The following is an 18,269-nucleotide window of genomic DNA, read 5'->3' as shown; positions in this document are numbered from 1 at the left end:
TCATAATGAACCCCTAGGTGTAGTGGGAATAGTAAATTATATGGGTTGACTCTCCAGTATTTTATCAGAGCATATACAATGATATTAACATTATTTAAATACATAGTATACAGTAAATTGTATAAAAAAATATAAATTAATTATTATAATTAATAGTAAGTGACATTTATCAGACTCAAACAAGATTTTATTATGTTCAAAAGAGGGTAATACAATGAGAAAGTAATTTTAATGACATTTTTCAATGTTAAGTACACATTTTTATTTTGATGATATATGGTTTAATAACATATTTACATTATGGTCACAGTTGTATATTGGTGGGAAAAAATTTGATTTGTAAAAACATTTTTAATACAATCATTTTTGAGAAAAGTAATATTATTTCAGTGTACATTTGTTTGTTTATTTCACAATTTTATAGTAAAAATACAGATTTATTTTACAAGTCATATAGAACAAATGTTTTTATTATTTTTTAATACAGTGTTTGTATATTTAAACATTTTTTGAAGCAAACATATTTATATATATCACCAAAAAGAAGTAGGTATTCTTCACATTGATATATAATTTACAATTGTATTTTTTGAAAGAAATTATTATTATTAATATATAAAATATTAATAATAATAATTTTACAGAGGTTAAGTATTATTACACAGGTAAAGTTTTTAGGTACATCATTTGTACATATAAAGAGTAAATAATAGTAACATGTAATATAGTGTTTCATATTCATACAATCAAGTAAGTATTTTTTATTACAGTAAATGTTTGTTAAATTAATATTAAGTAATTGAAAATAACATATAGGACATTGTAAATCATTTTTATAAGATTGTTAAATTTTTTCATAATTAAAAAAATACAATAGTTAGATCATATTGACTGAAACATGTATTAACTAAATTTAGAAGGTTGTTTAATGTTAATATGAATGGGACTATGTGTTTGTTTGGGACTATTTTGTAACCGCGTAATGTTATTTTGGGTCATTTCGACATGGACGCTGCTTCGCGTGTGGAAGGGTAAGTTTAATTTTAAGTATAATATTTTAGTTAGATATATAGGGGTTCATCAGGATGACGGGCGGACAAAGTCCGCCCGCCATCCTATCGGAATTCCGGACCGCCCGCCATAAGGGCGGGCACATCCTGCATTTTTAGCATTGTGGCAGGCGGTGCTCTCTGCACCGCCCGCCACAATGCTAAAAATGCATTCCAGCATTTGCATTAACAAAGCGGCAGGCACTGCACGGTGCCTGCCGCTCTGGTAATGCAAATGAAGGGGGGTACCACAGGTACCCCCGTGTGCACCCCCCACCTATACTTCACTCTGGGGGCCCGCAGGGGGCCACCAGAGTGAAGACAGCATGCCTTTTTGTGGTGGCATCGCCGCTGCGGAAAGGCACCTAAAGACAACCATCATGATATGGCTGGTGGTGTCTGATAGACACCGCCACCATATTATTCCTTTTCCGCCCACGGCCGCAAGGCGACCGGGGTGGAAAAGCGGCGGGCGGTCTTTCCGTCCGCCGAGGTCCCCCTCGCCATACTAATATGGTGGGGGGGGAACGAGTGTGGATGTCGGGCGGATTGCCCCCGCCCCAGCCTGACGGGGGCAATCCACCCGACATCATAATGGGCCCCATAGTTTGAGTGTTTGTGGAGTGTGTATAGGTTTTCTAGTGTTGGGTAGTTGTAGGATGTATGTGTTTTAGGCGGTAGTTATGGTTTTAGTTTTGGTTCCGGTTTCTCGTTTTGGGCGTACTATGTTGAGGTAGGAATATGGTTACAAATGTTAATTAAATGATATGTATAATGTTTACTAATGTTTACAAATGTATGTTGGGGTGCACTATGTGTGGGTGGGTATGTTTATTTTCTAATCTTCAGGTACTTCGCATGGATGTCGTTTTTGGGACAAGATTGCGTTTTTGTTTACTAAGAAGTGTGTAGATTATTATTTAATCTTTTTTAGACACACTTTCTTACATTTTTATGTTTTCAACGAGCGTTTCTGTAATTTTTAAACAATTTTCGGGGTTTTAATTGTTTATCGTTGGATCTATTTTGGAGAAGATTCGTTATGGATGTGTTTTTCTTTTTTTCTTTTTCCATTTGGTTTCCTTGGAGCGTTTTTTAAGTTTTTGATAACTATTTTCAGGTTTTTAAGGGTTTTCGAGAGGATCATTTTGGAGAAGAATGTTTTTGGTATTTTTTATGGGTTCCTTTGGATTGTTTGGATGGATTACTAGTATGAAAGGATTTATTTCGTTACAAAGGTTTGTCTTCAGCAACAAAGTGAGTACGTTTTCTTCATTTATTTTTTGGGTGGGATTGTCATTTTATTTGTTTAATTATTTTATGTTATATGTTAGAAATTATGCGAAAACTGTTCAGATATATTTAAATAAATGTTATTAAATATATTTGACAATTTTGTTACAGTTTCTAGCATGTATCTAATATATATATGTTATGTTTAATATTTGCTTTGTATAGGTATGTTAGATATGTTTAAAGAATTATTTTTGCAATCATAGAAAGATATTGTAGGCCTCTGGTTGTTGGGTATAGGGTAACTTGGTCTTGTAAGGTATTGTACATTTTTTAGTTTGTTTAGTTAGCTTAGGACCAATTCGTGTTACAGATTGTTCCATTCGGAGTTCTTGGTAACTTTGCTCCTTTTGTAATGATTGGAGTAGTTTATGGAGTGTGGGGGTACCTCTGCCTGTACTTGCTTGGAAAGCATTGTGCCATCCTTCAACTGCATTGTTACTTTTAGCCTGTTTGTTTGGTGTACTTAGGTAGACGTTCGACCAAGGAATTTGAAATTTGGGTTGCCTTGTGTGTCCTGATCTGTGTAGCCTTCCTACCCATGTGTCTTTGTAGTAACCTAATAGAGGGCTTAATTTTGTTTCGTTATTTTTATAATAGTGGCTGTCTATTAGTAGGTTGTAATGTTCTGCTACGTCTGTAACAGGAACGCAGGCTATTTCAATAAATTTTTTTACCTGGTAGACAAAAGTGCTGTCATTGCAGTATTGGGAGCTTAGGGCAGATTTCTGTATATGTTTCCATATACATTGGTTAAATGGTAGTAACAACCTTGGATTGCTGTGTGAGGGTATGTTTTTAGGATTGAGTTTATCATTGCTTTCTCAAAGTCAATGATAATTTTTTGGGGAAATAATTCTTTGTTTGTTCTTTTATTTTATTTAGTAGCTCAATATAGGTTGTTTGCTGGTTGTTGGGTAGTAGGGTATATATGAAGGGAATATTGCAGTTCTGATAGTGTCCATGGATGGTGTATAATTGATAGAAAGGTTTTGGGCATACTGAAAATGTACCATCCATCATCTATGTTTCGCATTGGTGTAATTTCACCATATTGTCTGCTGTAGCAAACATTATAATTCGTTTTTCATTAGATGCATTGTCGTATAGGATGAAAGGTTGGTCATTATGAGTCATTCTTAGTTCAGGTGGAATTTGGACTTCCTCAAAGGTTTTTGGGGCAGGTGGAGTAGCTGTAGTTATTCTTTTTTGCCTAGCTATTGTCCTTTTTAGAGATTCGATGGAAGGTAGTTGGCTTGATGCATGTTGGGGGAGTACTTTTAAGTGTTCTTTAAGGATAGTTGCAGAAGGGAGGTCTGTGCTAGTACTAGCTTCTTTTAGTGAGTCAAGCATTTGTCTAATTTCTATTTCTGTCACGTTGGGAGGGTGGTTATGCTCTGTTGTATTGGATACAGTTGTTTCCTGTGTTATAGCTCGACCATAACATTTGTTACTGTAATATTTGCTGCATTTCCAAAACACTTTGGCCTTCATTAGGATGACGGGCGGACTTTGTCCGCCCGCCATCCCATTGGAAAAAGGGACCGCCCGCCTTAAGGCCGGGGGTCCCGATGGTGGCATTAGGATGCGCCCGCCACAGTGGCTGGCGCATCCCTCATTTTTTAACATTGTGGTGGGCGGTGCTCTCTGCACCACCCGCCACAATGTTAAAAATGCATGCATGCATTCGCATACACGAAGCGGCAGGTGCCTGCTGCTTCATGTATGCCAGCTGTGGCCGGCAGTGGGAGGAAATGCAGGGCGGTGATGTGGGAGGATGAGGGGCAGGGTGGGGGGGTAGTAATGTATGGATTACAGAGTTTTACAGGTAAGTAAACATTTAAATAAAAATATGGTGGGGGAATTCAGGTGCGGATGGTGGGTGGATTGCCACTGCCAGGTCAGCGGTGGCTACCGCCAGGCTGGCGGGATTAATCCGCCCGCCATCCTAAAAGACCCCCTACAGTTCATGCTGTTTTTCCTGTGTATATGTATAGCCCATATAACATAAAAGCATTTTGCCTTTCTGTGAAGTAATACATTTGGCTCCTTCAGTCATTTTTCTTTTTTCTTTCTACAGTAGATAAATGTTGCATAGAGGTATTGTTTCTAAATTAATCATTTGCATTTATAACATTTTCACTGTATATTTACCTGTTTCTTTGTTGTTTGGAAGGCTGTGCTGTGTGTTTGGATGCTTTACTTCTATTTATTTTGTCGATGGTTCTGTTGGGAAAAGAAAATGAGATTTATTGTATATGTTTTGTTTTGTATTAGTGGATTTTTTCCCACAAGGAAGTTTTCTTGCTAGTTTTTTTTAAACGTTGTCTCTGTTATTTAATTTATATACTTACTTTTGTTTTATAGTTGATATAGTTGTAAAAGTTGGGCTTTTTTTCGGTAATTTTTATATATCTGCAAGACATGGTAAGATGGAAAGAAAATGTTTCAGTTATTGTTGTTTAAATATTTATTTTTAGTTTTGACTGCTAAGTTTAGTAGCTATTATAAGATAGTGGTACTTACTTTTGTTTTGTGTAGCCTTTTTTGAATGTAGCAGGTTTCTCTTCTGGTGAAAATTTGGCAGAGTTTCCCCTTTTTCACGTTTTGTGGCGCAAAGCATTATCTTGTTGTGTATTTACTTTCTTTTTATAGTGTTTCTATAATGTGTTGGTTGTTTTCATTGGTCGGCCTAATTATTTGGTATTTTTTATTGGTTGCTTGAGAGTTTTTGAATTATTTTAGCGGTTATGTGGTTTATATGGAAGATGCCAATTGTCTTTTTTTTGTCGTGGAGCCTTATTTTTTCAATCTCTTTTTTTATAAATCTTTAATAGTGTGAGATGTATAATGTTTTATATGTTAATATGATGTGAATGTATTGTATTTTAGAAATTTTACTTTATTTACATTTTTATTTACTCAGTGATTATAGTATGTTTACTTTTATATAATTATGTTGAGTTATATTAACATTTACTATGTTTTTTTCGTTATATATCGTGTTTTTTATGATGTATAGAAAAAGTCGATAAAATGTTTTTCCATATTTTTGTGGTCTATATTTTTGTTTTTGATACTTTAGCCTATGTTTTATGTGTTGAAAGTCGATATATAATGTTTTCGATATTTTTTTGTTTCGATAATGTTGTTATCGATTTTTGTTAGTTGCGATATTGTGAATTCGATATTTGTGTAGTTTCTTGTTTAAGTATTGGTAGTCGATATTTTTGTATTCGATATTTTTAGTTCTATATTTTGGGTAGTCGATATTCGGTCTATCGATATTGTTTCAGTGATCCGAGTCGAAAAAAAGCACTTTTGTCCCAGAAAGAAGTCGCCCTTACATCTGCCCGTGAAACATTTGTCCTTCACGTGGCAAACACCCGCGCAGAAGTGCATGTGTTATTAAATACGGATCTTCCTCTGCAATTCGGGGAGTTAATTCACACTATCTTTAATGACTCCTCAACCACAGGGCTGGCTCACTTTTTTAAAGTTGTTAGTAGTGGTCTTGTGACATACTTCAAAACTATGGGGCCGATTAGGATAGCGGACGGATTGCCCCCGCCGGGCTGGCGGTAGCCACCACCGGTCCTGTGGGGGCAATCCGTTCTCCATCCTCCCTGAAATGACCCCCCGCCACATTAGGATGGCTGGGGGGTCCGCGGCGGACGGGAAAACCGTTCACCGCTTTTCTGCCGCGGTCGCCTGGTGACCGTGGCGGAAAAGTTCTAAAATGGTGGCAGTGTCTATCAGACACCGCCAGCCATATTAGGATGGGCTTTGGGGAATGCCTACGGCATACGGTCTTTGCTTTGGGGGTCTGTTGCGGGCCCCCAGGGTGAAGGGGGTGTGAGGGGGTGCACATGGGGGGTAACTATGGTACCGCCCAGTGTTTCAAAGTAAAACATGGCAGGCACCGCGCGGTGCCTGTCATGTTGTGCTTTGAAATGCACAACATACATTTTTAGCATTGCGGCGGACGGTGCTGAGCTGAGCTGCGATTTTGAATGGGCTCTGGATTTGTGTCCCTGCAGTATGGTGACTCCCAACGCAGATTATGATCAACTGATAAGCCCCTTAGTTGCTCATGAACTGCTTTGTTCTGGCAGCGGGATTATGGTCTTTGCAGCGATGCATGGAATCCTGGGACGTTGGAATATTTTTGCAGTGGCGCATGAATTCTTGGCACGCAGTTACATTGAAGTAAACCCGAGTTGTCCTCTGACGGTACTAGAGGCTCCAGTTATTGAGGAACATGTATGTTCATTCCCATTACTAAATTGGATGGCTGAAATGTTTTCAGATAAGAACAATGACTCCCTGTTGGAGGCTGTTGCAACAAACTGTGCATATACACTGTTGGAGTGAGGTGCGTTTCCTTCCCTCTCTCTTTCACGACCGACGTCATATGCTGAACATCGGATTTTTTTTTATTTTGATTTTTTCTGGCCTATTGGCTTTACTGGGCCCACAAGTGATAACTAAATTGGAGTATTTTCACAATTTGGAGTTTGCTCCTGTTTTTCCATTTTGGCAAATTTGAACTTGATTCTATCTCTCAAACTTGAACTCTGCATTCCTGCTTTGCCCCCATTACTTGTCCGTGCTCCGATCAAGGGAGGGTGTAGTGGGGCTGAGCCTTGCATTCATACAGTGTTAAGTTAGCATGAGCTTATTAGAAGTTTAAACGCCAATTTACCTTTTGCTGTCTTTTGCACACGGCACACATGTTAACTATTGTTTAGAGTTAGGCTGAGTGTTTTGCTTCACATGAGAATAACTTGTTTTTCTACATTGCTAGACTTGCTTTGTAAGCTTAGTCTGAACAGTGAGTGCCGAGGCCTTCAAGGTTATAACAACACTGTAGCCCCTTTACAATGCACTGTGTAAACATGATTGAACACACTTGGAGAACATTCATATGCTGAGAGCTTGTGCAGAACTTGATGTGATTCACTCCTGCTAATCTTTGAGGTATGGGGTCGCCTATGCAAGCCTAAGAAACCTTCTTTAGTTATAAAATAACCTACTAGCAAGGGAGAGTGAAATATAGGTATATATTTAACCTGTTTCTATTTAGCATTATAACATGCTTTCTCCCTTTGTATTTTATGGAATTGTAACTTTGCTGACAATCTTATTTCTTTTCATATGTCTGCTTGTATTAGCTAAGATACTGCACCTGTGATCATGGCGTTAAAATAAATATTTTAAACTTGTTCGTGTCTCCCTTTACTCCCTGTTTTGGACTGGTATGAGAGTATAACAAAAGAGTGCTCATGTTTCCCACCTTCCCTTAGGTATCCTAAGTCGCATGTTCTGGGTTGTCTAATCATTGGTTACTTTGCTATAGGACGAAGAGCTAATGAGAAACTGATGCTAGTCTGGTAGGGGATTTTGGGTACTAAGGGGAGTTTTTGGTACACCCTAATTCATTGAGGTCCTGAGTCTCTGTGCACAGTTCTGTATCTGAGCAGAATCCCTGCAACACTGCAGGCCAATCTCTCAAACAGCACTCAGCTTAGCCCCTTCAGTTCCTCTCTGGTTCCTCTCCTCAGCAAATGTTCTTCTTGTTTCCCAAAAGTGATCTACATTTCTGGGGTCTGTGTCCCCCTTTTTATACACCTATTCTCTTTGTTCTCTGAAGGCAGAGAGTGTCTGTACCTAGTCCAAACCAGTGCTGGCCAGTCCTGGAGCACTGTGTTGACAAGTTTCCTGCTTTCCTTTGACAGTGTGGGCCAGGGACATCAGACACACCACAGGAGGTGGAGCCAGCATTGTAGAAGGTAGGCACAGCCCTATTCAGGTCCCAGGTGCTCCCCTCCGCTCACTCTACAAGCAGATGGGTCTATTCAGCCATGTGCTGACTCCTGTCACCTGAAATCCCCCAGCCCCTGTCATTCAAACTCCAGACAAGAAATACACAACCTATCAGAGGCAGGTTTGGATAGTTAGGCAAGAAAATACCTTCTTTCTAAAAGCTGTATTTTCAAACACAGAATGTTAAAAGCAACTTCACTAAAATATGTATTTTATCATTCTGAGTTCAGGCATACTGAACTCGAATAGGCAAACTCTTTTGTCTAAGACACTGTGTATGTACTCTTTGGTCTCATTCAGACACTGTGTATGTTGCCACCATCGGTGCTGGAATCTGCCTATTTGGCTTTGATGTCCAACTCTTTTAGACTCTGTTCATGACACAGCAACATTGTGTTTCCCTCTAAGGCTCTCTCTGCCTCCGTTTTCTTTGCCTCCATGGCTAGTTTCTTTTATGCTGCCTCCATGTCCAGTTTCTTTTCCCCCATCTTCAACTGTGCCAGCTACACTTTGAATCCCCTCTCCTCACTCCTCTCTTCCAGTTCTTCTGGGGACGGGGCATGGAAAGAGACACTGCTTCCTACCCTGGTAGGGGGCTCCATTCCAGGGGGCAAGTCATTCCGTTCCACTGCAGGTGACTCCTCCATCTCCTCATACTCTCCTGTGGTCTCATCTAGTATGGAGTGAGCTACCACGCAGGCCATCAGAGCCTTTTGCAGCTCCACCTTCCAGGTGGTGCTCTTGGCAAGAAGTTCAAACTCCTTGAGCTGGGCTACAGTGTAGAGTGCTATTTTAGTCAGCTCATATCCCAAGTTTACAGGTGTAGTATCCGATGCAACAGACCTAGACATGATTTTGTAAAATCAATAATGCAATCAGGGAGAATTATAAATTAGATTTGGTCTCAGGTATGGAATGTTATTGCACACCAAATCACTGAATGTCACTGCACAAACACAAGTCCTAATCCCACCACTGCCATCAGTGTTTGAAATGGGGGTTACAGGTTGACTGGGGAATGATCCCTGGTCAAGCAGCAACCATAATCCTAGTCAGGGTAAGAAGCAGGCAAACCCTACATTAACCCGTGCTCACTCTCTGGTAGCTTGGCACAGAGCAGTCAGGCTAAACTTAGAGGCAATGTGTAAAGTATATGTGCAACATTTAAAATGGTAAAACCTGTGAAAACAACACACAAAAACATCCCACACCAGATTTAAAACTATAGATTATATCTTAGTAAATAAAACAAGACCAACATGAGAAAAATCCAATCAGGGAAACCGGAGATATTACATTTTAATTTTTAGGGTAAAATAACACCAAAAAGCACAAAGTAGGTAGTGTCAGACCGGAACAAAGTCACAAGTTGAGGCTGACCGCAATGGAGCACGGGCTGAATACAGGGACAAGGTTAGACCTTCTGAACAAAGCACCATAAAACCTGCTTGTGCAGTTTTGCATGGATCTCATGGGGTCAGTCCAGCCTGAACTGTCAAGCCAGGTCTTCACTGGAGTGGGAACAAGCAACCGTTACTTGGGAATTATATGTAAATTAAGAATAACAATTGGGTAGCAGCCAATATTACCATGTTTAGGGGAGAGAGCACAAGCACTTTAGCACTGGTTAGCAGAGGTAAAGTGTGCAGAATCCAAAATCCCAAAAAAGAATTCAGGAAAGTGGAGGAGGAAGGCAAAAGGTTTGGGGGGTGACCCTGCAAAAAAGGGTCCTTTCCAACAGACACCTTTGCAAAAATGACAACTGCTATGTTCAGGTGCTTTTGTATTTCACTGATATTTCAAAGCTGCCTACAGACCGAACAACAGTCTTAATTCTATACCTTGGCCTACATTTACTATCCTTCATGCAATGGAGCACTGCATTTAAAATTGCGGTAGTGAGTTGTGATAATAATATAAAAGTGCACATCTCCATAATTATAAAGGGTAAAGCATTAACATCATTAGCATTGCAAGCACAGAAAAACCTTTCTTGCACAGCACTTATTCTGTTATGATGCAGAGGTAAGCAAGCCAGCAATTTCCAGCGTGTAATTTGCAGACAAGTCAAACCCTCCGTTACAGACACATGGACACTTGTATGAGTGTAAGCCATGTATGATGTGTGATTTCTTGAAAATTACACAACACATGCCCTCTTGCTTGCACCTGCTTTTATTTGTCATAAAGTTTAAGCAAAATCACCTTGCTTTAGTTGATCTAGTTATATCTAGCTATGTGTGAAATCTAGAGGGTGTTTGCACCAGTCTGCCTAGCCAAAACCCCTTTTTTATAAATTACTAGGTGGTTGGTACTTGGGGTTGCAAATCCATTATAGAGCTGTTGGATGGTTTACTGACACCACTAAAAACTTTCAGCATAGGAAATCTGATTGACTCTGTTATTTGTGCTTTGAAGCAAGGCTTTAAGTCAAACCTTAAGTAAATCTGGGCCCTTGTGTACAAGGCTTTTCATAGAGAGACAACTCTTCTTGCAAGTAACCTATTGGTTTGATCATTGCTGACTAGGGGCCGGATTACACAAAGTGCCCCAGGGACACAACGGTCATTTGAGTGAGCTTTGCGCACCCCAAGGGCACTTTGGTATTACAAAAGAGGCTGCAGATGCTTGTGCGACCCCTTCTGTAATACAGAAAGCACTGGCACACATATAGCACCAGAGCTATCATCAGAGGGGTGTGGCCCCATGCAAATGAGGAAAGATCCTTGCCTCTGCATCCAAGCATATTATAGACGTGGGTGCAAAAGCAAAGAAACCACTAGGAGGCGCGCACTGTCAGTGCGCTCCCTGATGGAATCCCCTGGAGTAGGTGATGGGACCCCAAGACCTCCTCTTGCAGGGGAGTGCAGTCACTCACTGCACCCGCCTGCAAGGGGAACTCTCACCCCTCTTAAAAGTGCGGGCAGATGCCACATGCACAGTGAAACACCGAGCAGCTGCATCAAAGCCAGTCCGTATTTCACTTAAATGTGCTGCCCCCAGGCAGCTCAAGTTCACACCTGCCCTGGGGCAGTGCACTAATAGTAATACAGCGCACTCTTCCAGTTTGCGCAGGGTGATACTTTTCAAGAGTCGGTGCGGGAGCACACTGCTTCACCTCCCAGCAGAGTCGCGCCTGAGCATCATGGTAGATGCAGTTCAGATCGACAAGCGAGTACACTTGAAAAGTCTTGAGTGTTTCACCAGGTGGGTGCAGATTAGTGCTGGCCATCTCTGGACACGTGTTTCTGAATTATTATTCGTCATCAGCAGAGATTAGGCAAAATTAATCGGGGTTGCTGAGCAGGCTGCCGTATCCTTGGAACGTAGTATCTCTCCAGGCGCGCAGGTGCCTCTCCACGAGCTCGTCAGCCCACAGCGGCTCGAGGGAGCCTTAAGTAAAGAGTCGGTGCGGGAGCACACTGCTTCACCTCCCAGCAGAGTCGCCCCTGAGCATCATGGTAGATGCAGTTCAGATCGACAAGCGAGTACACTTGAAAAGTCTTGAGTGTTTCACCAGGTGGGTACAGATTAGTGCTGGCCATCTCTGGACACGTGTTTCTGAATTATTATTCGTCATCAGCAGAGATTAGGCAAAATTAATCGGGGTTGCTGAGCAGGCTGCCGTATCCTTGGAACGTAGTATCTCTCCAGGCGCGCAGGTGCCTCTCCACGAGCTCGTCAGCCCACAGCGGCTCGAGGGAGCCTTAAGTAAAGAGTCGGTGCGGGAGCACACTGCTTCACCTCCCAGCAGAGTCGCCCCTGAGCATCATGGTAGATGCAGTTCAGATCGACAAGCGAGTACACTTGAAAAGTCTTGAGTGTTTCACCAGGTGGGTGCAGATTAGTGCTGGCCATCTCTGGACACGTGTTTCTGAATTATTATTCGTCATCAGCAGAGATTAGGCAAAATTAATCGGGGTTGCTGAGCAGGCTGCCGTATCCTTGGAACGTAGTATCTCTCCAGGCGCGCAGGTGCCTCTCCACGAGCTCGTCAGCCCACAGCGGCTCGAGGGAGCCTTAAGTAAAGAGTCGGTGCGGGAGCACACTGCTTCACCTCCCAGCAGAGTCGCCCCTGAGCATCATGGTAGATGCAGTTCAGATCGACAAGCGAGTACACTTGAAAAGTCTTGAGTGTTTCACCAGGTGGGTGCAGATTAGTGCTGGCCATCTCTGGACACGTGTTTCTGAATTATTATTCGTCATCAGCAGAGATTAGGCAAAATTAATCGGGGTTGCTGAGCAGGCTGCCGTATCCTTGGAACGTAGTATCTCTCCAGGCGCGCAGGTGCCTCTCCACGAGCTCGTCAGCCCACAGCGGCTCGAGGGAGCCTTAAGTAAAGAGTCGGTGCGGGAGCACACTGCTTCACCTCCCAGCAGAGTCGCCCCTGAGCATCATGGTAGATGCAGTTCAGATCGACAAGCGAGTACACTTGAAAAGTCTTGAGTGTTTCACCAGGTGGGTGCAGATTAGTGCTGGCCATCTCTGGACACGTGTTTCTGAATTATTATTCGTCATCAGCAGAGATTAGGCAAAATTAATCGGGGTTGCTGAGCAGGCTGCCGTATCCTTGGAACGTAGTATCTCTCCAGGCGCGCAGGTGCCTCTCCACGAGCTCGTCAGCCCACAGCGGCTCGAGGGAGCCTTAAGTAAAGAGTCGGTGCGGGAGCACACTGCTTCACCTCCCAGCAGAGTCGCCCCTGAGCATCATGGTAGATGCAGTTCAGATCGACAAGCGAGTACACTTGAAAAGTCTTGAGTGTTTCACCAGGTGGGTGCAGATTAGTGCTGGCCATCTCTGGACACGTGTTTCTGAATTATTATTCGTCATCAGCAGAGATTAGGCAAAATTAATCGGGGTTGCTGAGCAGGCTGCCGTATCCTTGGAACGTAGTATCTCTCCAGGCGCGCAGGTGCCTCTCCACGAGCTCGTCAGCCCACAGCGGCTCGAGGGAGCCTTAAGTAAAGAGTCGGTGCGGGAGCACACTGCTTCACCTCCCAGCAGAGTCGCCCCTGAGCATCATGGTAGATGCAGTTCAGATCGACAAGCGAGTACACTTGAAAAGTCTTGAGTGTTTCACCAGGTGGGTGCAGATTAGTGCTGGCCATCTCTGGACACGTGTTTCTGAATTATTATTCGTCATCAGCAGAGATTAGGCAAAATTAATCGGGGTTGCTGAGCAGGCTGCCGTATCCTTGGAACGTAGTATCTCTCCAGGCGCGCAGGTGCCTCTCCACGAGCTCGTCAGCCCACAGCGGCTCGAGGGAGCCTTAAGTAAAGAGTCGGTGCGGGAGCACACTGCTTCACCTCCCAGCAGAGTCGCCCCTGAGCATCATGGTAGATGCAGTTCAGATCGACAAGCGAGTACACTTGAAAAGTCTTGAGTGTTTCACCAGGTGGGTGCAGATTAGTGCTGGCCATCTCTGGACACGTGTTTCTGAATTATTATTCGTCATCAGCAGAGATTAGGCAAAATTAATCGGGGTTGCTGAGCAGGCTGCCGTATCCTTGGAACGTAGTATCTCTCCAGGCGCGCAGGTGCCTCTCCACGAGCTCGTCAGCCCACAGCGGCTCGAGGGAGCCTTAAGTAAAGAGTCGGTGCGGGAGCACACTGCTTCACCTCCCAGCAGAGTCGCCCCTGAGCATCATGGTAGATGCAGTTCAGATCGACAAGCGAGTACACTTGAAAAGTCTTGAGTGTTTCACCAGGTGGGTGCAGATTAGTGCTGGCCATCTCTGGACACGTGTTTCTGAATTATTATTCGTCATCAGCAGAGATTAGGCAAAATTAATCGGGGTTGCTGAGCAGGCTGCCGTATCCTTGGAACGTAGTATCTCTCCAGGCGCGCAGGTGCCTCTCCACGAGCTCGTCAGCCCACAGCGGCTCGAGGGAGCCTTAAGTAAAGAGTCGGTGCGGGAGCACACTGCTTCACCTCCCAGCAGAGTCGCCCCTGAGCATCATGGTAGATGCAGTTCAGATCGACAAGCGAGTACACTTGAAAAGTCTTGAGTGTTTCACCAGGTGGGTGCAGATTAGTGCTGGCCATCTCTGGACACGTGTTTCTGAATTATTATTCGTCATCAGCAGAGATTAGGCAAAATTAATCGGGGTTGCTGAGCAGGCTGCCGTATCCTTGGAACGTAGTATCTCTCCAGGCGCGCAGGTGCCTCTCCACGAGCTCGTCAGCCCACAGCGGCTCGAGGGAGCCTTAAGTAAAGAGTCGGTGCGGGAGCACACTGCTTCACCTCCCAGCAGAGTCGCCCCTGAGCATCATGGTAGATGCAGTTCAGATCGACAAGCGAGTACACTTGAAAAGTCTTGAGTGTTTCACCAGGTGGGTGCAGATTAGTGCTGGCCATCTCTGGACACGTGTTTCTGAATTATTATTCGTCATCAGCAGAGATTAGGCAAAATTAATCGGGGTTGCTGAGCAGGCTGCCGTATCCTTGGAACGTAGTATCTCTCCAGGCGCGCAGGTGCCTCTCCACGAGCTCGTCAGCCCACAGCGGCTCGAGGGAGCCTTAAGTAAAGAGTCGGTGCGGGAGCACACTGCTTCACCTCCCAGCAGAGTCGCCCCTGAGCATCATGGTAGATGCAGTTCAGATCGACAAGCGAGTACACTTGAAAAGTCTTGAGTGTTTCACCAGGTGGGTGCAGATTAGTGCTGGCCATCTCTGGACACGTGTTTCTGAATTATTATTCGTCATCAGCAGAGATTAGGCAAAATTAATCGGGGTTGCTGAGCAGGCTGCCGTATCCTTGGAACGTAGTATCTCTCCAGGCGCGCAGGTGCCTCTCCACGAGCTCGTCAGCCCACAGCGGCTCGAGGGAGCCTTAAGTAAAGAGTCGGTGCGGGAGCACACTGCTTCACCTCCCAGCAGAGTCGCCCCTGAGCATCATGGTAGATGCAGTTCAGATCGACAAGCGAGTACACTTGAAAAGTCTTGAGTGTTTCACCAGGTGGGTGCAGATTAGTGCTGGCCATCTCTGGACACGTGTTTCTGAATTATTATTCGTCATCAGCAGAGATTAGGCAAAATTAATCGGGGTTGCTGAGCAGGCTGCCGTATCCTTGGAACGTAGTATCTCTCCAGGCGCGCAGGTGCCTCTCCACGAGCTCGTCAGCCCACAGCGGCTCGAGGGAGCCTTAAGTAAAGAGTCGGTGCGGGAGCACACTGCTTCACCTCCCAGCAGAGTCGCCCCTGAGCATCATGGTAGATGCAGTTCAGATCGACAAGCGAGTACACTTGAAAAGTCTTGAGTGTTTCACCAGGTGGGTGCAGATTAGTGCTGGCCATCTCTGGACACGTGTTTCTGAATTATTATTCGTCATCAGCAGAGATTAGGCAAAATTAATCGGGGTTGCTGAGCAGGCTGCCGTATCCTTGGAACGTAGTATCTCTCCAGGCGCGCAGGTGCCTCTCCACGAGCTCGTCAGCCCACAGCGGCTCGAGGGAGCCTTAAGTAAAGAGTCGGTGCGGGAGCACACTGCTTCACCTCCCAGCAGAGTCGCCCCTGAGCATCATGGTAGATGCAGTTCAGATCGACAAGCGAGTACACTTGAAAAGTCTTGAGTGTTTCACCAGGTGGGTGCAGATTAGTGCTTGCCATCTCTGGACACGTGTTTCTGAATTATTATTCGTCATCAGCAGAGATTAGGCAAAATTAATCGGGGTTGCTGAGCAGGCTGCCGTATCCTTGGAACGTAGTATCTCTCCAGGCGCGCAGGTGCCTCTCCACGAGCTCGTCAGCCCACAGCGGCTCGAGGGAGCCTTAAGTAAAGAGTCGGTGCGGGAGCACACTGCTTCACCTCCCAGCAGAGTCGCCCCTGAGCATCATGGTAGATGCAGTTCAGATCGACAAGCGAGTACACTTGAAAAGTCTTGAGTGTTTCACCAGGTGGGTGCAGATTAGTGCTGGCCATCTCTGGACACGTGTTTCTGAATTATTATTCGTCATCAGCAGAGATTAGGCAAAATTAATCGGGGTTGCTGAGCAGGCTGCCGTATCCTTGGAACGTAGTATCTCTCCAGGCGCGCAGGTGCCTCTCCACGAGCTCGTCAGCCCACAGCGGCTCGAGGGAGCCTTAAGTAAAGAGTCGGTGCGGGAGCACACTGCTTCACCTCCCAGCAGAGTCGCCCCTGAGCATCATGGTAGATGCAGTTCAGATCGACAAGCGAGTACACTTGAAAAGTCTTGAGTGTTTCACCAGGTGGGTGCAGATTAGTGCTGGCCATCTCTGGACACGTGTTTCTGAATTATTATTCGTCATCAGCAGAGATTAGGCAAAATTAATCGGGGTTGCTGAGCAGGCTGCCGTATCCTTGGAACGTAGTATCTCTCCAGGCGCGCAGGTGCCTCTCCACGAGCTCGTCAGCCCACAGCGGCTCGAGGGAGCCTTAAGTAAAGAGTCGGTGCGGGAGCACACTGCTTCACCTCCCAGCAGAGTCGCCCCTGAGCATCATGGTAGATGCAGTTCAGATCGACAAGCGAGTACACTTGAAAAGTCTTGAGTGTTTCACCAGGTGGGTGCAGATTAGTGCTGGCCATCTCTGGACACGTGTTTCTGAATTATTATTCGTCATCAGCAGAGATTAGGCAAAATTAATCGGGGTTGCTGAGCAGGCTGCCGTATCCTTGGAACGTAGTATCTCTCCAGGCGCGCAGGTGCCTCTCCACGAGCTCGTCAGCCCACAGCGGCTCGAGGGAGCCTTAAGTAAAGAGTCGGTGCGGGAGCACACTGCTTCACCTCCCAGCAGAGTCGCCCCTGAGCATCATGGTAGATGCAGTTCAGATCGACAAGCGAGTACACTTGAAAAGTCTTGAGTGTTTCACCAGGTGGGTGCAGATTAGTGCTGGCCATCTCTGGACACGTGTTTCTGAATTATTATTCGTCATCAGCAGAGATTAGGCAAAATTAATCGGGGTTGCTGAGCAGGCTGCCGTATCCTTGGAACGTAGTATCTCTCCAGGCGCGCAGGTGCCTCTCCACGAGCTCGTCAGCCCACAGCGGCTCGAGGGAGCCTTAAGTAAAGAGTCGGTGCGGGAGCACACTGCTTCACCTCCCAGCAGAGTCGCCCCTGAGCATCATGGTAGATGCAGTTCAGATCGACAAGCGAGTACACTTGAAAAGTCTTGAGTGTTTCACCAGGTGGGTGCAGATTAGTGCTGGCCATCTCTGGACACGTGATTAATTTTGCCTAATCTCTGCTGATGACGAATAATAATTCAGAAACACGTGTCCAGAGATGGCCAGCACTAATCTGCACCCACCTGGTGAAACACTCAAGACTTTCCAAGTGTACTCGCTTGTCGATCTGAACTGCATCTACCATGATGCTCAGGGGCGACTCTGCTGGGAGGTGAAGCAGTGTGCTCCCGCACCGACTCTTTACATAAAGGCTCCCTCGAGCCGCTGTGGGCTGACGAGCTCGTGGAGAGGCACCTGCGCGCCTGGAGAGATACTACGTTCCAAGGATACGGCAGCCTGCTCAGCAACCCCGATTAATTTTGCCTAATCTCTGCTGATGACGAATAATAATTCAGAAACACGTGTCCAGAGATGGCCAGCACTAATCTGCACCCACCTGGTGAAACACTCAAGACTTTCCAAGTGTACTCGCTTGTCGATCTGAACTGCATCTACCATGATGCTCAGGGGCGACTCTGCTGGGAGGTGAAGCAGTGTGCTCCCGCACCGACTCTTTACATAAAGGCTCCCTCGAGCCGCTGTGGGCTGACGAGCTCGTGGAGAGGCACCTGCGCGCCTGGAGAGATACTACGTTCCAAGGATACGGCAGCCTGCTCAGCAACCCCGATTAATTTTGCCTAATCTCTGCTGATGACGAATAATAATTCAGAAACACGTGTCCAGAGATGGCCAGCACTAATCTGCACCCACCTGGTGAAACACTCAAGACTTTCCAAGTGTACTCGCTTGTCGATCTGAACTGCATCTACCATGATGCTCAGGGGCGACTCTGCTGGGAGGTGAAGCAGTGTGCTCCCGCACCGACTCTTTACATAAAGGCTCCCTCGAGCCGCTGTGGGCTGACGAGCTCGTGGAGAGGCACCTGCGCGCCTGGAGAGATACTACGT

This window comes from Lissotriton helveticus, chromosome 9 (assembly GCF_964261635.1).
Source record: "Lissotriton helveticus chromosome 9, aLisHel1.1, whole genome shotgun sequence".
In the NCBI taxonomy this organism is placed as follows: Eukaryota; Metazoa; Chordata; class Amphibia; order Caudata; family Salamandridae; genus Lissotriton; species Lissotriton helveticus.
The sequence above is the reverse complement of the archived record's forward strand: the minus strand, read 5'-3'. Positions refer to the sequence as shown.